At 42.4% G+C, this 21,770-nt stretch overlaps 2 protein-coding genes across 2 annotated transcripts in view; both read right to left on the bottom strand.

The window, feature by feature from the left end:
• pgam5 (PGAM family member 5, serine/threonine protein phosphatase, mitochondrial) overlaps positions 1-21,770 on the bottom strand; it is a 50,186-nt gene that overhangs the window by 19,453 nt on the left and 8,963 nt on the right. The gene's annotated exons all lie outside the window — the stretch shown is intronic.
• zdhhc8b (zDHHC palmitoyltransferase 8b) overlaps positions 19,315-21,770 on the bottom strand; it is a 251,443-nt gene continuing 248,987 nt past the window's right edge. The window contains exon 12 of the mRNA XM_078554510.1: positions 19,315-20,389. The gene's annotated coding sequence lies outside the window, so the exon portion shown is untranslated. The remainder of the gene's footprint in view (positions 20,390-21,770) is intronic.

Genomic DNA, 21,770 nt, shown 5'->3' with positions numbered 1-21,770 from the left:
ACAGAGAGGAATGAAGTTGGTAGCTAGGGAAGGAATTTGTAGCAGGAATTGAATACAATGGCCTCAGTGTTTAGATGGAAGAAATTTCTCATCAATACTGGATGTTGTCTGATAATTTAGAGACAGTGGAGAAGTCAATAAAGGTGCTGCTGAGGTAAAGCTGGATGTTGCCTGTGAAATGTGGAACTTGTGTTTTCAAATGATGTCGCTGATGGGCAGCATGTAGCTGAGAAATGGGAGGGGACCAATGATGGATCCTCGTGGGGAGAAGGGATTGTTAAAAACTTATTCTTTCCTGGGCTGTGGGCTTCACTGGCAAGGTCAACAAATAATTGCCCTTGAACTGAGGCCAGTTTGCTAGGTCATTTCAGAGGGCATTTAAGAGTCAACCATATTAGTCACATGTAGGCCAGACCAGGTAGGGATGGAAGATTTCCTTCCCTAAAGGGCATCAGTGAACCAGATGGGTTTTTACAACAATCGATGATAGTTCCATGGTCACCATTCCCGAGACTAGTTTTCAATTCCAGATTTTTTATTAATTGAATTTAAATTCCACCAGCTGTCTGGGACACTGGATTATTAGTCAAGTGACATTACCCCTATGCCACTGCCCCCCCAGCTACAATGAGGTAGATAAGATTGGAACAAGGCAAGTGCAGTCCCACCCAGCTGGATAATGGTGGAGTGACATTGGAGGCAAATGGTGTGGTCAATTGTACCAAAGGCTGCAAACAAGTTGAGAAGGATGAGGAGGAATACCATAGTCACATTGGATGTCATTTGTGATTTTTGATAAGATTAGTGGCAGGACAGAAACCTGATTACAGGATTCAAACATGGAGTTGTGGGAAAGCTGGACATAAATTTGGGAGATGACAGCATGTTCAAGATTTTGGGAGCAGAAAAGATGGGACAGGAGTTTGTAAGGACAGAAGAATGAGGATTTATTTTTGAGAAGGGGGTAGTGACAAAAGAAGGGTGGGGGGCAGTGCCTGAGGAGAGAGAACCACAATGGGATTAACGACCAGATAATCTTTTGAAGTATTGATTGATGGATGAATATTGGTGAGGGTACTGGAGGGAACTCTCCTGCACTTCTTCAATATAGTCCTGTGGGATCTTTTACAGCTGCCTCAGAGGTTTTCAATTTAACACCTCAAGTTTTGACAGTGCAGCATTCCCTCAATACTGGAATTGGTACTGGAACCCTAGATTATGCACTCAAGTCTCTGGGGAGTTGCTTAAACACACATCTGACCAGAACAAGGATTTAAGCAGCCATAACTTCTGAGCTCCACAGCGTTCGATTTGGGGAGGTACCCCAAAGACGCGCTGTGGAATCCCTCTCGGACATTCGCAGGAAAGGGTTGGTTTGGCATTTTCCCAGAAGTGCACACTTCCTCTGGACAATTGCGCTGCACTGGGGTCCATCCGAAGAAGCGGTTTAAATTGCAAACTTCAGATGGTTCCGCCAAGGTTACACCAATAATTACTCAGAAAAAGTTAGAAGAATTAAAACCTCTTCTAACTTCTGTGTATAACTACTGTAACGACCCAGGCCGTCACATCCACGACCCCCCATTCCAAAGGGACTCCCCACTGACACCCCCGGCCCTCCCGACTTTTGGACTCCGGACCCCCTCCCCCTGTCCTTCGGACCCCAATGCCGCCCCCCCCCACCACAACCGACTAACCTTCGGACCCCTGAAAACCCCCCAAATCCTATTCACTTACCTTAGACACTTATGTTTTCCCTGGCCTGCCAATTTCCCTGGTCTTTTAAACTTACCTGCTTTACGGCAGCAAGCACCATAAAAAAGAGGGCGCGGCCTCCTTGAAGCCACTGGAGCTGTACTTAGCTGTGGACTGCGAGGAGTCTTTTGATTCAGGCCCCAAGCAACTCCGGTGAACAGAAGCGTCAGCGTTATTTTCAAAACCAAGTAAGTGCGCATTTATTTCTTCTAATTCCTGTGGGCCAGCACTTTCTGACGCTGGTTGGAAGTTATGGCCCAAGAGTTCTGATGAAGGGTCACGACCTGAAGCGTTAACTCTGTTTTTCTCTCCACAGAATCTGGCAGACCTGCTGAGTATTACAGCATTTTGTGTTTTTATTTCAGATTTCCAGCATCCTGCAGTATTTTGCTGTTGGGTCAAGATTTAATGACACTGTTTTTCTTAGGGTAACTGATACTTTTGGACATTTGGAAGCAATGGCGTAGTGGTATTGTTGCTGGACTAGTGATCCAGAGACCCAGGGTAATGCTCTGGGGACCCGGGTTCGAATCCTGGCACGGCAGATGGTGGAATTCGAATTCAATAAAAATCTGGAATTAAAAGTCCAATGATGACCATGAAACCATTGTCGATTGTTGTAAAAACCCATCTGGTTCACTAATGTACTTTAGGGAAGGAAATCTGTGGTCCTTACATAGTCTGACCTACACATGACTCCAGACCCTCTTACACGCTCTCTGAATTGGCCTAGTAAGCCACAAAGTCATAAAAAAGGAATGAAACCAGACAGACCACCCGGCATCGACCGAGGCACCGGAAATGACAACAGCAAACTCAGCCCTGTCGACCCTGCAAAACCCTCCTTACTAACATCTGGGGGCTAGTGGCTAGTGCCAAAATTGGGAGTGTTGCCTCACAGACTAGTCAAGCAACAGCCTGACATAGTCATCCTCATGGAATCATACCTTACAGATAACGTCTCAGACATCACCGATCACCATCCCTGGGTATGTCCTGTCCCACTGGCAGGACAGGCCCAGCAGAGGTGGCGGCACAGTGGTATACAGTCAGGAAGGAGTTGCCTTGGGAGTCCAGACCCCACAAAGTCTCATGGCATCAGGTCAAACATGGACAAGGAAACCTCCTGCTGATTACCACATACTGCCCTCCCTCAGCTGATGAATCAGTGCTCCTCCATGTTGAACACCATTTGGAGGAAGCACTGAAGGTGGCAAGGGTGCGGAACGTACTCTGGGTGGGGGACTTCAATGTCCATCACCAAGAGTGGCTCAGTTGTACCACTACTGATTGAGCTGGCCGAGCCCTAAAGGACATAGCTGCTAGACTGGGTCTACGGCAGGTGGTGAGGGAAAATATACTTGACCTCATCCTCACTAACCTACCTGCCGTAGATGCATCTGTCCATGACAGTATCGGTAGGAGTGACCACTGCACAGTCGTTGTGGAGATGAAGTCTCGGCTTCACATTGAGGATACCCTCCATCGTGTTGTGTGGCCCTATCACCGTTCTAAATGGGATAGATTTCAAACAGATCTAGCAACTCAAGACTGGGCATCCATGAGGCGCTATGGGCCATCAGTAGCAGCAGAATTGTACTCAAACACAATCTGTAACCTCATGGCCCGGCATATCCCTCACTCTACCATTACCATTTAGCCAGGGGATCAACCCTGGTTCAATGAGGAGTGCAGGAGGGCATGCCAGGAGCAGCACCAGGCATACCTAAAAATGAGGTGTCAACCTGGTGAAGCTACAACGCAGGACTACTTGCGTGCCAAACAGCATAAGCAGCAAGTGATAGACAGAGCTAAGCGTTCCCACAACCAATGGATCAGATTTAAGCTCTGCAGTCCTGCCACATCCAGTCGTGAATGGTGGTGGACAATTAAACAACTTACTGGAGGAGGAGGCTCCACAAATATCCCCATCCTCAATGATGGGGGAGCCCAGCACATCAGTGCAAAAGATAAGGCTGAAGCATTTGCTACAATCTTCAGCCAGAAGTTCCGAGTAGACGATCCATCTTGGCCTCCTCCAGAGGTCCCCAACATCACAGATGCCAGTCTTCAGCCAATTCGATTCACTCCACATGATATCAAGAAACGGCTGAAGGCACTGGATACGGCAAAGGCTTTGGGCACTGACAATATTCCAGCGATAGTACTGAAGACTTGTGCTCTGGAACTTGCCGCACCTCTAGCCAAGCTATTCCAGTGTACTGCTACAACACTGGCGTCTGCCCGGCTATGTGGAAAATTACCCAGGTACGTCCTGTACACAAAAAGCAGGACAAATCCAACCTGCCAATTACCACCCCATCAGTAAAGTAATGGAACGGTCATCAACAGTGATATCAAGCGGCACTTGCTTAGCAATAACCCGCTCACTGACGCCCAGTTTGGGTTCTGCCAGGGCCACTGAGCTCCTGACCTCAATACAGCCTTGGTTCAAACATGGACAAAACAGCTGAACTCCCGAGATGAGGTGAGAGTGACTGCCCTTGACATCAAGGCAGCGTTTGACAGAGTTTAACATCAAGGAGCCCTAGCAAAACTGGAGTCAATGAGAATCAAGGGGAAAACTCTCCACTGGTTGGAGTCATACCTAGCACAAAGGAAGATGGTCATGGTTGTTGGAAGTCAGTCATCTCAGCTCCAGAACATCACTGCAAGAGTTCCTCAGGGTAGTGTCCTAGGCCCAACCATCTTCAGCTGCTTCATCAATGACCTTCCTTCCATCATAAGGTCAGAAATGGGGATGTTCGCTGATGATTGCACAATGTTCAGCACCATTCGCAACACCTCAGATACTGAAGCAGTCCATATGCAAATGCAGCAAGACCTGGACAATATCCAGGCTTGATCTGACAAGTGGCAAGTAACATTCACGCTACACAAGTGCCAGGCAATGACCATCTCCAACAAGAGAGAATCCAACCATCGCCCCTTGATGTTCAATGGCATTACCATCACTGAATCTCCTACTATCAACATCCTGGGGATTACCATTGACCAGAAACTGAACTAGACTAACCATATAAATACTGTGGCTACAAGAGCAGGTCAGAGGCTAGGAATAGTGCGATGAGTAACTCACCTCCTGACTCCCCAAAGCCTGCCTACCAACTACAAGGCAAAAGCCAGAAGTGTGATGAAATACTCCCCACTTGCCTTGATGTGTGCAGCTCCCACAACACTCAAGAAGCTCGACACCATCCAGGACAAAGCAACCGCTTGATTGGCATCACATCCACAAACATCCCTATTCACTCCCTCCACCACTGACGCACAGTAGCAGCAGTGTATTCCATCTACAAAATGTACTGCAGGAATTCACCAAGGGTCCTTCGACAGCACCTTCCAAAACCACGACTAGTATCACCTAAAAGGACAAGCGCAGCAGATAGATGGGAAAACCACCACCTAAACATTCACCTCCAAGTCACTCACCATCCTGACTTGGAAATATATCGTTGTTCCTTCACTGTCGCTGGGTCAAAATCCTGGAACTCCCTTCCTAACAGCCCTGTGGGTGTACCTACACCACATGGACTGCAGCGGTTCAAGAAGGCAGCTCACCACTACCTTCTCAAGGGCAACTAGGGATAGGCAATAAATGCCTATGAATGAATTTTTAAAAAATTTGGAGGAGCTGCTCATAGGAATGTCAGCATTTATAAAGGGTCTTTGGGAGTGTGGCAATGTTTGCAGAGGGTCCCTAGGAGTCTAGCGATATTTAGCCCAATCAAAAGTTTGAAAACTGCTGCATTCTACAACACAGCAGGAGTTTCCAGTTGTTGCCACTACTTAGAATTGCTTCGTGCTTGGTGAATACTTTATTTCAAACTTGGGCGAAATTTTAAAAGTACGCACTTATTCATTTTTTTCAGTGTGATTTCAGATATTGAGGGATTGAGGGGATCAGGAAGTATGTAACACATGAAAATTCAGGTTCAGCTCGTGGAATTTAAAAACATGGTTTGTGAATTGGTTAGCAGACAGGAAACAGAGAGTAGGAATAAATGGGTCTTTTTTGGAGTGGCAGGCGGTGACTAGCGGGGTACTGCAGGGAATCAGTGTTTGGGCCCCAGCTATTCACAATATATAACAATGATTTGGATGAGGGAACCAAATGAAATATTTCCAAGTTTGCTGATGACAGAAAACATGGTGGGAATGTGTGTGATGCGGAGGGTGTTAAGAGGCTTCAAGGCGATTCAGACAGGTTGAGTGAGTGGGCAAATACACAGTAGATGCAGCACAACTTGGGTAAGTGTGAAGTTATCCATTTCAGTAGGAAAAACAGAACGGCAGAGTATTATTTAAATGGTGATAGATTGGGAAATGTTGATGTACAAAGGCACCTGGGTGTCCTTGTACATCAATCACTGAAAGCAAGCATGCAAGTAGTTAAGAAGGCAAATGGTATGTTGGCCTTTATTGCGAGAGGACCTGAGTACAGGAGCAAGGATGTCTTATTGCAGCTGTACAGGGCCTTGGTGAGACCACACCTGGAGTATTGCGTGCAGTTTTGGTTTCCTTACCTAAGAAAGGATATACTTGCCATGGAGAAAGTGCAGCGAAGGTTCACCAGACTGATTCCTGGGATGGCAGGATTGTCATATGAGGAGAGATTAGGCCGACCAGGCCTGAATTCACTGGAGTTTAGAAGAATGAGAGGTGATCTTATTGAAACATATAAAATTCTGACAGGGATGGACAGACTGGATGCAGGGATGATATTTCCTCTGGCTGGGGGGGGTCTAGAACAAGGGGTTACAGTGTGAGGATATAGGGTAGACATTTAGGACTGAGATGAGGAGAAACTTCTTCACTCAGAGGGTAGTAAACCTAAGGAATTCTCTACCACAGAAGGCTATGGAGGCCAAGTCACAGAATATATTTAAGAAGGAAATAGATAGATTTCTGGACTCTATAGGCATTAAGAGATATGGGGAGAGCGCTGGAGTACGGCGTTGAGATAGCCATGATCATGCTGAATGGCGGAGCAGGTTCAAAGGGCCAAATGACCTACTCCTGCTCCTATTTTCTATGTTTCTACGTTCAATTTCTAACAGTCTACCTGTCCTTGCACCAAAGGGCATTGTGTCAAACAAATCAGTGCATATTTAAAATGTACCATTTTATTTATTACTTTCATGAAAATATTTCGATTATGTCATGGAGGAAAAAAGGGGTTGCAGAGAAAAGTCCTGTTTAGAAAAAGTTATGATTTATTTTAAATAGGGAATGTGCTTCTGGATGAGCTATCAAAGTCCTGTTAGAATGTATTAAATGGAGTGTCCCTGCAGCGACTAGTGTAAAACTCCCATCCCCTCAACAAAATGTCCTCGACAGACATAATGGCTCAAACAATTGGAAACAGAAAGTTTCTAGAATAACTCTCCTTAGGCATCAGGAGCAGAATAACATCAGCTAATCCCCCAAAAGATTCTGCACAAATGGATCAGCATTTGTCAGTATCCTCAGATAATGGGCTACCAATGCTGAGAGCTTATAATCAGAAATAATACCAGCAGTTAGTAAGAAGTTTTCCTGCATTTTCTCTCACCACTCCTAAGGCTGAATTAAAACATGCGTGTTCACATATAATTGTGTTTAATATATGCTTTTTGTCATAGTGTATTTCAAAATAATACTACCTTTTACCAAAGGCTCTAATTTACTAACAGTCAGTCTCAGCAGTAATGTAACACCATTAATTAACAAATGGTAAAGCAGGAATTAAATCTTGTAAATAAAACAGTTGTATTCAATTATTACACACTCTCAGCAACAGTGAGGTTTCTGTTCCTGAGAACTACTATTTCTATATTGGTTATACAGCAATGACACTTTCACTGGGACGAGGTTCTGTTGAAGAGTCATACAGACTCGAAACGTTAACTGTGTTCCTCTCCGCAGATGCTGCCAGACCTGCTGAGTTTTTCCAGGTATTTTTATTTTTGTTGAGGTGAAAGAATTGTTGTATCCAGGGGTTTATAGTCAAAGTTCACCTTATTGACATTTCATCATAATTCCAATTTTTAAAAAAAATTGCAAGTTGACAAAGCATCTCATCATGTGAGAATTGCTCCACGCCCATTTTCAATGATCTCTCTCTGTTAAAACAAATCCAGTAAATCAATTTATCTTGTGCAGTTTCACAGTGTTAGATACGGATTGTGGAGAACAGCACACTTTGCATTCATTGTCTGGGGGTCCTGAACACACATTCTTCCACCCAGGTACAGCACAGTGTACAACCAATTCCAATCTTGAATAAAATGATACATATTTGAAAAAAAAGAGGTGCTCAAACTAAGCCTTTGCAGGAACAAAATTTCCAATTGACTGCACCAAAATTTGACCATTTATCTTATTGCTCTTTGTGGGACCTTTCTGTGAACTAGAGTGACAACATTTCAAGTATAATTTACAGTATGAAAAGTGCTAAGGTGCAATATAAACATGTATTTTGCTACCAAAGTAGCCATGAGAATATCAGTGCCTGTTGTTATGCAAGTGTAAATCCACAGCAACCTCTGGCATCCAAACATGCGCAGTTTAACATGTAAATCAGGATGTTGCTGTCTGAGTTACTCTACTCCTCCAGAAGCTGCATGATACCTGTATCTTGTTAAGAAATTCAGTATTCAAATGCATAGAACACAGTGAAGTTGGGATATTTGGGTGATAGATACTGACTAAACATGCCAGAAAGTGTTAGGGCTTGTTAATTCCAGTGTTAAGTAAATTTTTAATGATGTGTTAAATTTTAATTACAGCTAAACAACTTCTCTGGCACTGAAAATTAACTTCTATAAGTTTGGAGTTTTATTCCTTTAGCCTTTAATTATTATTGGAGATTTCAATTCATAAAGTGTAAATACATTTTATACTTTTTCTTTGTCTCTTATTTCTCTTTATCTAATCTTTCACTCCCTCTCTTTACTTAGCTTTCTGCACTGGACTAGAATACATATTTAGAATATTGAATTCTGTCTGATGCTTCCAGGTTCAGACTCTGTGCTGCTCATCAACGATTCATCAATCTTATTGATTAAGGAGATACACTGTTGCCTAAGCCTGGAAGGGACACTGCACTGTTTTGGCTCCCTAATTACAATAAGTACCAGTGTCAAACCTCATAGAAAGATAGAAAGTCTGTGCACCAGTACAAGCTTAATGAGCGGCTGGTGGTGTTTGTTTGTCGCTGACTGCAAAAGCAGGTTCAAAATCTTTCTCCATATGTCTGGGTTGATAGGTTATTAAAAATAATATTTTTGAGTACAATTCCGAGAGATAAAATGTCAAACCAATTTTTACATATCCATTAAATGAACTAATTATACATCACCGTCTTTAGTCTATAGCTGAAAGCAGCAATCCATAAGGACAAATGACAGCCCAATGGATAACAACACCATTTAACTGATGTCAAAAGTTTTAAATGCAAAACATTGAGTCCAATTAGTTCTGTGTTCCAGGTCAAGCTTTAAAAAGTCCAAAGGCTTCTAACACCATAACTACAAAACTAATGAGATAGCACAAGCTTATTAGAGATGAATAAAGCCATTTGTCCCATCTAAGTTCATCCATCCTGCAAGATGTCAACATTCCCAATATAGCATACAGCAGATTCTTAAACAACGCCAAGGTTTTCACATCCCCTATTCTACACTGGAATTGATTCCAAGTTTTGAAGACTCTCGGTGGGTCCCACCCACAACGGGGCCGGAAAATGCCAGCCTCTGTCTGAAGAAGAATTTCCTGACTCCAGCCCTAAATTGGCCTTTTATTAATTTGAACCTGTGCCTCCTCACTCTACTCTTCCATTTTAGTTTGAAGTAACTTTCTGGATTTATCTTTGACTCTTTACTACCTTGCACCTCAATACGATCACCTCACAGAAACCTCTCTTCAAAGCTGAAAAGCCCAAGTTTCTTTAATCTTTCCTCATAACTCTGACCTCTAACATTAGGGATCAGCCTTGTGGCTCTTCTCTGAGGTGGATCCTTGAATTGTTTAGGACTGTTGTTTGGGAACACCACCTTCTGGAAGTTCCCCTCCAAGTCACTCACCATCCTGACTTGGAAATATATCACCGTTCCTTCACTGTCACTGGGTCAAAATCCCTTCCTAACAGCACTATGGCTGTACCTACACCACATGGACTTTAGCAGTTCAGGAAGGCAGCTCACCACCACCTTCTCAAGGGCAATTAGGGATGGGCACTAAATGCTGGCCCAGCCAGCGACACCCACATCCCATGAATGAATAAAAAAACTATGACAAATGACATAAAATGAAAAAACACCCTGGCAGTATTCAACCAACTGCATTGACTTAGTTAACATGAATTTATCCAGTTAAGCTTCAGCATTCTGTTGAGGTCATTTTAAAATCTGGCTGGCCAAAATAAAGTGATCTATCGGACTGGACTAAAGCATTAACTTGAGGTTAAACTACCAAATTTGATGTGTGAAAACTCCCCAGCAATTTACTGATGTTATCAGCAATATATGGTGTAGCATTAAGCTATACAAAGCGAATGGTTCTCATGCTGTTCTGAGCTGTTTGTCTGCCCCACATAACTCTTGACATAAACATCCCAGTGTATGGTGGGTTTCCACTCATGATTGATGTCAAGTGGCCCCTATTTTAAAACCTGCACTACATCACTTATCCATCACACCGTCCTTTTCAGCCTCCACAAGCCTCCCGCTGTTTTGATTTCAAAAACCGTGTTATCATGACCTGAGTCGATTCTAACTCTGAAATCTCTTCATATTAAAATAGGACTTAATAGCAGGAGCAGGCCATTCAGCCCTTCAGGCCTGCTCTGCCATTTGATAAGATCATGGCTGATCTGGTTGTGGTCTCAACTCCAATTTTCTGTTTGCACCCACCCCCCCCCCCCCTCCACCACCCCCCCACAACCACACCCCCCGCCCATCATAAACTTTGACTCCCTTATCTATTAAAAATCTAAGTCAGCCTTGAATAAATTCAATGACCCAGCCTCCATTGCTTTCTGGGGAAGAGAATTCCACAGGGTAATGACCCTCAGAGAAAAAATTCTCCTCATCTCAGTCTTAAAAGGGAGACCTCTTATTTTTAAACCTGGTTGTAGATTCCCCCACAAAAGGATACATCCTCCCAGTATCCTATCAAGTTATCTCAGGATCTTTTATGTTTCAATAAGATCACCTCTCATTCTTCTAAACTCCAATGGGTATAGGCCCAACCTGTTCAACCTTTCTTCATAAGATAAGCCCTTCATCCCAGGAATAAGTCGAATGAACCTTCTCTGAACGGCTTCTAACGCAATTATATCTTTTTTCAAATAAGATCAAAACCGTACACAGTACTCCAGATGTGGTCTCACCAAGGCCCTGTACAGATACAGTAAAACATCCCGACTTTTATATTCCATTCTCCTTGCAATAAACACCAACATTCCATTCATCTTCCTAATCACTTGCTGTACCTGCATACTAACCTTTTGTGATTCAGTCCTACATTGCATCCTCTGTTCTCTGTTCTACCATCAGTGGTGGTACATTTTTGGGTTTTTAAACAGAGACATTTTCCCCATGCCAGTAACAAAGACCAATCCCACAAATGAGCCCTTGCTCCCTATATAGTGTTATATCTGCCCTGTTGACAGCCTCCCAAGCCCGCCAGTTAGAAAGACAAGAAAAAGAGCACCATCATATCCAAGTCTCACACCATTTCAACTTGGACATTTATAATTATTGTTTCATCGTCAAAATTTCCTACTGAACTGTACTGTTCAGTACCTTCACCACTGCAGTGGTTCAAGAAGGTAGCTCAACGCCACCATAAGGGCAAATAGGAATGGACAATAAATGCTGGCATTAGTAGCGACATGCACATCCTGAAAATGAACTTTTAAAGAGGTATTTGGTATCATAGTGAGCCTAAGAATTTAATGGAAACACTTGTCATTAAACCCTCATGACCTCTTAGATTTCTTAAAGTGGTAAAATAGGCACTCCATCAGACAGTGGCTTAAAGTGTTAACAAGTAGCAGTAATAAAGGCAATCTCATAGAATACAGTATTTTACAGAACTGTTAACTGATGCTCCCTTGGACATAAAAAAACAAACGCAAAATATGTCTAACCTTACTGATAAACCTGATCGGTGTCCTCAACTCATTTTGCAATACAAGTAAAACAGGGCTCCAAGATATACTTTTGCCTGTGAACGAAGTAATCAGCCAACTCCCAGCTCAGAAACATTCTGCCAGACCCTCCTCCAACCACGACAGTCGAATTCAAAACTTTCATCTGTTTCTGGGGCAAAAGAAAATCAAAACTGTGTTTACCCAATGCGGATGTCATTCAGAGCTGGGTTCAAAGACATCCAAATGATCAGCCATCGACCAGGGTATCACGCTGACAATTGGCCAGATTGAATGGACCGGGATTTATAGTCATCAGAAAAATAGAGTTTCATCTCTAGAATGTGGATTCCCATTCAACCTAGACTCTGCGATTGCAAACCTAATGACTAACCTCTCTCCATAAAAATATTTTATAAAAAAGACTTCGCAATTTGAATTATGACAGAAATCTATATTCATTACAGTGACAAAGTCTGCACTCGGGAACCCTCTCCTTAAACTCACCGTCTTGCCTCATCTCTGCCCAACTTCAAAAGTCTCAAATCCAACTTCATCTTTGGTCACCTCTACTAACTCTTCTTCTATTTCATGCTCTCTCATGAAGTACCTCGAAAGGCTTTGCTTAATAAAAGCACTTTTCAAGTCCAAGTTGTTTCTCTTGTGTGCGTGAAAGTGTCAGAAGAGGACAAGTTTGGGCTCAGCAATTAGACTTTGCATAGCCAACCCATCACCTCTGTGCTGATGCTAGCTTTTCAACTGGAACAATGGACTCCAATTCCATTTTTTTATTATTGTTGTGTATTTGGGATGACGAAATACCATCCGTTTCATGCTGGTTCACCCCAAGTCTTACTGAATTCGAACCCATCTTCCCAACCTGCTCGGTGAAACAGAAAAACAGGCACCTCTCGGCAATTCAGGACACCTCTGTCAAAAATTCCTCTGTCAAAGGCCATCACGCAAGCCCCAAGTGGCCCCAACCCATTGGCTATCACTCAAAATCTTACTTTCCTCCTGCCCTGAATCAGAGTTTTCTAATAATGCATCTTCTTGAAGGGATGAAAGGAGAAGGGCCTTCATTACTCCTGTACCTCTGGAATGCTGTTCCACAACTTGATCAGCCACTTTGAAAAATAAAACTTCTGCGCATTGCTTCACCCTCCCAACTTTCATCACTCATTTTGTCATAGTTTCTGGTAATAATCCTGAGTTTGTATGTCCCTTTAATACCAATTAGTCAACTATTGGAATGAACCTTCACTATTCTGCTTAATATCTTCAAAACTATTGAAAGCTTCCTTCACTGTTCCAATAAAAGAAGTCCCAGTTTTCTTCATAACTATTAACTTTCACTCTTGGTATCACTGTAGTGAATCTTCCATATCATCAATACCCTTCCTGCATTAGGGTGCTCAAGAAATGCCTTAATGGTACATAACCTGTGTGTCTGGTATAAATTTAATACTTGAGTGCTGTTATGATTAATAACCCTTGTAAAATTACCCACTAGAAGAAAAATAAAGTAAAGATATAACTTCATTTCTATAGAGCCTTTCATGAACTCAGGACATCCCAAAGCACTTTACAGCCTATGAAATGCTTTTGAAGTGCAGTCACTCCTGTAATATAGGAAACTTCTGAGCAGCTCAAAGAGGTAAGGCTATACAAGAGATCAGGTTTGTGTAGCTTGCCTCATATGGACATTTTGATAAGCTCACAAAAGATGTAAAACAATTTTTGTCTCAAATGAGCATTTGGATTTGTTGGATTTGATCAACCAGAATATTGAGCTTAGAACTATAATACCCAAATAGCGAGTGTGGGTTATATGTACTAACTTTTAAGTGCTTGCTTCTATTTTATGTCCTGTGTATGCTTAATGAACTATGTATGCTTGACCACAGCATTTGAAGAACCTTATCAAGTTTAAGACAAAAATATTTGCATGTAGATGGAGTATTTCAAGACTTGAGAACACCCAGAGCTCTTTACAACCAAATAATTATTTTTGAAGCATAGTCACTGCTGTAATGTAGGAAATGCAGCCAATTGCACCCAAAGTCCCACAAACAGCACTGTGATATTGACCAAATTAGTCTATTTTAAATATGTTGGTCGAAGGATAAATATTGGTCAGGACATAGGGGAGAAGTCCCTTAATCTTCTTCGAATAATGTCATGCAATCATTTACATCCACCTGAGAGGGCAGATGGGGCCTCAGTTTAACAGGAATAGAAAGAATATCTTATAAATGAAAACTATCCTTTAACAGTGGGACCTGGAAGCAGTTGGTGTGTATTTGTACCAAATACAGGTGTCAGTTTGAGGTTTCCTGCAAATGGAGGTTCTGTCGTGTTTCTATGTCTACTTTATACAAATTCACCAATCTCATACACAGGACTGGTAAACTAAAGACACATTTGGTTTATCTGAAGATACATTACAGGATGGCTCGGCCAACAGATCTACTTTATGGATTCAGTAACTATGACTCAGGGAAAGGACAGCTGCAATTCCTCCACACACACTACTGGCTGCTGGTCACATGCTGTTCTACATCCTGGATAATTTGCAAATTGCCTTAAAGTGATATCACAACACTGACAACTCCAAAAATAACCTGATATTTAAAAGTCAGCAGACCAGCAGAACAGCGTCACTATCTTAGCTACCAGGAATATCTTAGATATCAGGACGATAACAGCATTTAGGTTAAGGGAGGGCACAAGTGGGGCCCAATGGGGTGTGAAAACTTGGCTCTTGCCTTGGAACACCCCATAGGACTGCAGACAGTATCATGCAAATTGGCTGACCCTGACCAGACCTGCTCTGTGCCAGGCAGGAAGATCTCTGACAGCCTGGCGCTGCTCAGGGATACGATTGCCTATGTACAGGACAGGGGTGTGGATACCTGCCTCATCAGCTTGGATCAGGAGAAGGCCTTTGACAGAATATCGCACACCTACATGGGGGATGTGCTCTCCAAAATGGGGTTTGGGGAGGGAATTCGAAATTGGATCCAACTGCTCTACACTAACATCAGTAGCGCAGTCTCAATCAATGGGTGGGAAACAGATAGCTTTCCGATTAAATCTGGAGTCAGGCAGGGCTGTCCTCTCTCGCCTGTCCTTTTCGTGTGTTGCATAGAACCCTTTGCCGAGTCCATCAGGAAGGATCCGGGCATAAGAGGAGTGACGATCCCAGGCAGTGGAGGCACTCAGGTAAAAGCCTCCCTGTACATGGACGACGTCGCCGTCTTCTGCTCGGATCCGCTGTCGGTGCGCAGACTGATGCACATCTGCGACCAGTTCGAACTGGCCTCGGGAGCCAAGGTAAGTCGTGGGAAGAGCGAGGCCATGTTCTTTGGGAACTGGGCTGACCGATCCTTTGTCCCCTTCACTGTCAGGGCTGACGGCCTGAAGGTGCTGGGGATATGGTTCGGAGGGACCGGGGCATGCGTTAGAAACTGGAAGGAGCGAGTGGCTATGGTGAAAAGGAAACTGGGCATGTGGGAGCGACGCTCCCTCTCCATTGCGGGTAAGAACCTGGTCATCAGGTGTGAGGTACTCTCGCTGTTGCTGTACGTGGTCTGGCCCATTCCACACTCCTGCGCGATGGCGATCACTCGAGCCATCTTCCGCTTTATCTGGAGGTCGAAAATGGATCGTGTCCGCAGGGACGCGATGTACAAGCCTCTAGATAAAGGGGGAAAAAACGTGCCCAACATCGCCCTCATACTGATGGCCACCTTTGTGTGTGGCTGCATCAAGCGGTGCGTAGACCCTCAGTACGCAAACACCAAGTGTCACTACGTGCTGAGGTTCTACCTGTCCCCGGTGTTGCGAAGGATGGGTCTGGCCACGCTGCCGCGGAACGCTCCAAGTAGTTGGACCGTGCCGTACCACCTGTCCCTGGTGGAAAAATTTATGCAGAAAAACACTTTTGACCACAAGTCCATCAGGCAGTGGTCAGCACGTAACGTCCTAGAGGCCCTGAGGGAAAAGGAGAGGGTGGACCCTGTGGGATGGTTCCCCGAGCAGACTGTCAAAGTCATTTGGCAGAATGCCTCATCGCCAGAACTTTCCAACAAGCACCAAGACGTAGCTTGGCTGGTGGTGAGAAAGGCCCTCCCCGTCAGATCCTTCCTACACGCCAGGAGGCTCACCCCCTCTGCACGTTGCCCTCGAGGTGGCTGTGGTGGGGAAGAGACCGTTGTTCACCTCCTTGTGGATTGTGCCTTTGCAAAGAAAGTCTGGAGAGAGATGCAGTGGTTGCTGTCGAGGTTCATCCCGAGCAGTTCTGTGACACAGGACTCTGTGCTCTACGGGCTGTTCCCAGGGACACACACCGAGACAAACATCAACTGCAGCTGGAGGATCATCAACTCGGTGAAAGACGCGCTTTGGTCTGCCCGAAACTTGTTGGTCTTCCAGCACAAAGAGTTGTCCCCGACCGATTGTTGCGGACTGGCACAATCCAAAGTCCAGGACTACGTGCTGAGGGACGCACTAAAGCTTGGGGCAGCTGCCGCAAAGGCGCAATGGGGAAGGGTCGCTGTCTAAGACCTTTCTACCACAGCGCACCGAGAGACTGGGAACTGTTTAGAGCCCCTCGGGCTGTACAGATCAAAATGAAAGGCTGTAAATGATTGTAATACTGTTTGTACTGATGCACCTGGTGATACATTTTGTAAAAGTTTAACCTGGATTGTACCCTTGTAATGTTGTTTTTGAAATGGTTTGGAATGTGATTGAAGATATTTTATGAATAAAGTATATTTTTACAAAAAAAAAATCATGCAAATTGGCTCTACCGAAGGAAACTGGATTTTACTGGCTTTTGTCCAGTTGTGCTAACTTCTTCCCCTGGTGGTTTAGCAATATTGCAATTTCCTCTCCCTACCATAGGGAGTGCCCAAAATACAACCAGATTGATGTGGGCTCACCTTGGTGTACCCTGGCACTGGGTACTCTGGCAGGATTGGGAATAGGTGGTGATGGAACATATCGGGGTGAGAAATTTCAGCAGTGTCAAGTCTGTAATGTTCCTTGATTGTACTGAAGCACCTCAGGGTGTGACATGATCTATGTAGAAAACTTGAATATGAGTGCACTTTTTGTGATGGCCATTTTGAAATGTTTTGTAATGTTCCTTCAGATATTTTATGAATAAAGTATGTTATTGCAAAAAAAAAACTAAACATCACCCAAGTCTCAATCAGTGCCTACTTGTAACCAACTACCTGACTGTGTGAGCGATAAAGGTTGTCTGGCCTCAGATCTTTACCCTCCATTGGGGAAGCTCCATGCTTCCAATCAATTGTCTCTCTGGAAGCAGAATCTGGGATACATATATGTGAAATTGCAGGATTAAATTTCCTTTAAAAGATTGTCCTAATAGCTAAGTGAGTTTAATCAGCCATGCATGCAGAAAAAGAAGCTCCTTAGCTCAATCCCTGAATTGTTAGTTAGTTGTGCTCAGTAGTGGGATTGGTATAGCTGACACACAAGATTAGGGAGAAGAAAATTGGCCTGACATGGTGAAACAATGGGAGTTTGCATTCAAAGGGGAAAATGTGGATAAAGGAGAGAAGGCTGTGTGTAAGGGGAGGCATTCTAAGATCTAAAACAAGTGTGAAAAACCTCCAGCATCTAAGCCTCAAGCTGCTGTCGACAAAGAACTGAAGTTAAGAAAACTCACTTTGAATTCGACTGGTTCGGGGTATTGTGTGTCACTTTGCCTGGGTCTTTTAAAATCTGTGTGTCTTACTGTTGCCTTAACAAAAGTGTAACCGGGGTTTAGATTAATTAGGGGATTTAGAAATTATCATAGTAGTAATTTGTAGATCTATGTAATTACTTAAAATCATTTCTTCTATTAATAAAGGTTTAATTTAGTTTTGTAAGAAACCTGTAAGACTTGGTGGTCTTATTACTACTGAATTAAAGGCACACGTCTCAAAATTTATACAAATTGCAAAACAGTTGTGACAGTTGTTTCAAGTTTCCCTTTGGGATTTGAGCAGCTCAGCATTTGCCATCAGCTGTACCAGAACACTGAACACCTTATTAAAATAACCTATGAAAGTATATTATGGCTGCAGTAAAATCCTTTTGGAGTTGCAAGTAGTGATCATATTGAAGTTAATGGATGAGTGTTCTGGTCAGCCTTGAGCACCATGTTCAGTTCTGGTCACCAAAGCATAGGTGAAACATCCAAAAACGGAAGAATAGTAGGGAGTGAGAACTGAGATATGAGTAAAGGTCAGAATACTTGTTGCTTTGACTTTGAAAATAAATGATTGAGAGGAGGCTTTACAAAATTGACAAGGTGCCAACTTTAATAGAAAAGGTCATCCAAAGCACCTTTGTAAGTTCAGTTGTGATGGTAGGATAAGGGAACATATATGCAAACTGGTAATGGCAAGATCAGGACTGACTGATGTCCCGAACTATTTCTATACATAAAGAGCACCTTGAATTACTCAGTGATGAGAACATGGAAATTGCTACCACAGGGAGTGGTTGAAGTGAATAGCAGAGATGCATTCAAGAGGAAGATAGGCAAGGATATGAGGGAGAAGGGAATATAGGATTACAATGATAGATTTAGATTTAGATGAGGAAAGATGGGAGGAGGTTCGAGTGAAACATAAACATGGGCATTGACTGTTTAGGCATTTATATCCTATGAATGCTCCTTTGGGCAAGGTTGTAGGAGCTAAAACTGGTGACATTCAATAAAAAGAGAGAAGTGCATGGATTTATGCAGCACCTTTCAGGATCTCAGGACATCCCAAAGCACTTTACAGCCAATGAAGTACTTTTGAAGTGTTGTCGTAATCTAAGGAAACGCAGCAGCCAATTAATGCACAGCAAGCTCCCACAAACAGCAATGTGATAGACCAGATAATCTGTTTTCACCTCTCTTCTATTTTTCCTTAGTTCTGTTGAAGAGTCATACGGACTCAAAACGTTAACTGTGTTCCTCTCCGCAGATGCTGTCAGATCTGCTGAGTTTTTCCAGGTATTTTTATTTTTGTTTTGGATTTCCAGCATCTGCAGTTTTTTGCTTTTTATCTGTTTTCATGATGTTTGAGGTTAAATATTGTCCTTGGGGAGAACTCCCCTGCTCTTCAAATAGTGCTTATAAAAGATCTCAGTACTAAGAGGAAATGTGATGCTATGATGGGAGGTGTGGGTGTCTTTGAAGGGTGAGCTATTTGAGCTGAATAACTTTCTTCATCTGAACTTATTTTTTTGTTACCTTTAGTCACACTTACAGTTTATAACATGCTTAGTATCACCACATCTAAATAATGTTTAAATTCTAGGCACTTGTACACATACTTTTAAACCACAAAGGATAGAATTGTTTATAAAAATAATCATTTGAAATGTTTTGGGGTTTCTGTTAAATTTATTTAAAAGCAAGTTTTGAAAATATAAAGTTTTTATAGACTTGTCTTTTGTAATGGTTTCTACAATAAAACAAGACTTTATATTACTACTAAACACAGTAATAATGTAGTTAAGGGGGCTATAAGGTTGATTGGAACCCACCAGCCATTTCTACAAATGTCTTAAGTGCAACAACCAAATGACATTACAAGACGATGCTTGGAATCATGTTATTACTATCCACTTGTTCACCATTTCAAATTCTCCCCCCAGTTATACATAAGAAGTTGCCTTTTGACCTTCCTGTTTTGCTTTTAGCATCATCATTATTGAAATGGTACAAAAGGCTTCTCTGGTAGGCAGACTGTATCATAACCAGATACCAATTAAATCTCTTTCTCACCCTGTAAAGTTGCCAACTCATTATCAAACAGGGCTCTACAGGTATCAAATGTGGATACCTCATCTTAATTGGCATCCAACACATGTGCATCTAAACAGTATCACTTAGCTGCATGGTTCAGACACTCTTGGTCCTGTTCTCAATGGGTGTCCATTTCAAACACTGGATCACTGAATTGTGAACAGGAGTGGGAATGCTGGCTAATTCCCCCCACCTCTATCATTGCCATCTTCCATGTCCCCTGTCCAGAAATGGCAAGGCCAATCCTAGTGCCACTCTGGTTGAAGTCAGTTAACTCAGCATAGTCCTAGGAGCAAGTCTGGGACATTCCTGGTTTGTGTGAATCAGTTCCCCATTAGGCAGTAATTAACATTGAGACATAAGGTGTGTTAACAGTTTCATTTTTCTTATTTCTGAAACTGGTAAAAATAGCTTTTGCCCATTTAAGTGGATAATAATACACCTTCAGCAAGCATCAGTCTTTACGCAAAATGTACATTTCCAATTGCTTAGCTTTACAGAACACTAAATACAGGTAGCAAAAGGCGCAATGATTCTTTGCTTCCCCACATAGATCTTCTTTGACAAATTTACAACAGACTGCTACATAAATTTAAAGCTCTTTGGTGGCTGCAAAACCATCCACTATCACATCATCCATGTAACTAGGGCTGTAACAGAAAGGAAAAAAAAAGGCAGGCAATTACATGAACTGATTGCAATTAAAATCCATTGGTCTTTTTGTAAAAAGTACAAAAACTTCAAATCTGACTGTTAACATTTAAGAATGCAGTTAGCAGAACACTAGTTAAAAATCATTCCACTATTTGGCGAGTTAAAACAATTTGAATTTGTACAAAAGAAATATAACCTGCTCATTTCACTAGTGTATTTGATTCTCATAGAAAAAAAAAGATGTGCTATTACATTCCAGTAGAAAACGTGATATACATAAAACACAGAAAACATTTATTTGAGATAAGTGGGACAGAAACAACAATACAGTACAAAGCCGTGAATTTTGAAAGAGGGGTTAACAGCTGGATATTTCCTTATCATTAAAGATCTTACAAGATAAATGTAGCCATTCTGTGCTTAAATACAAGTGAAAATAAATATTTTTTATTTTTTTTACATTTAAATAAACTCATGCAAACATATTTACACGCACACACACAGAACACATTCCCTGTTTATGTTTCAAAAGCCTACGCAGTTCTTTTCCCCAAAAGGGTTCTTTTCAAGCAATTCATACTAAGCCATGAATTTTCTTTCATAAACAGTTAAGGTGGAGAGATGCTTTGGGTTCCCCTTTAATAAAGCTGTGAATCTGTTACACACTGCGCTATAATCCAAAACTGTGTTCTAAGCACAGAACTGTGGAAATATACAGAACGTCAGCACCTGAACAGACAAATTTAGTGCTTTGGGAATAAATAGAAAGAGGTGTATTTATATAGCACCTTTCACCATTTCAGGATGTTCCAAAGTGCTTGCTTGCTCTTCTTCAAAATAATGTTATGGGTACCTTTTAGGTCTACTCGAGGGAACAGATTTAAAGTCTCATCTGAAAGAAAGCACCTCCAACAGTGCTGCATTCCCTTAGTACTACAGTGACGTATTAGCCTAGATTTTGTACTCGTCTCTGGAGTGGAATTTGAACTTACGACTTTCTGACTTAGGCAAGAGTGCTACCAACTGAGCATGGCTGAGACTTTGATAAAGTATATATCCTTGGTCAGATTTGCAGCTGTGACAAAGTGTCTGCATCCTAAAAGTTGACCACCTTTCCTCTTTGCGGATGTGGACAGTCTTGCTGTGTATTTCCACAATTTGTGATTGTTCATTCAGATTTCCACCATACAGTTATTAAATTAAATACCACTGACCTTAGGCTTTTGTTCCACCTCCTTTACCTGCAGAATCTAAAGTTGCATTCAATGAACCCTTAATTGCAAGAATTTCAGCAGCCATTTTTTATTCTTCATATTGTTAAAAACATCTTGACAAGGCCACTATATATCATGACCATTTCAAGAGGGATCTGATGAA

Source organism: Cetorhinus maximus, chromosome 12, assembly GCF_964194155.1.
Source record: "Cetorhinus maximus chromosome 12, sCetMax3.hap1.1, whole genome shotgun sequence".
In the NCBI taxonomy this organism is placed as follows: Eukaryota; Metazoa; Chordata; class Chondrichthyes; order Lamniformes; family Cetorhinidae; genus Cetorhinus; species Cetorhinus maximus.
The sequence above is the reverse complement of the archived record's forward strand: the minus strand, read 5'-3'. Positions and strand labels throughout refer to the sequence as shown.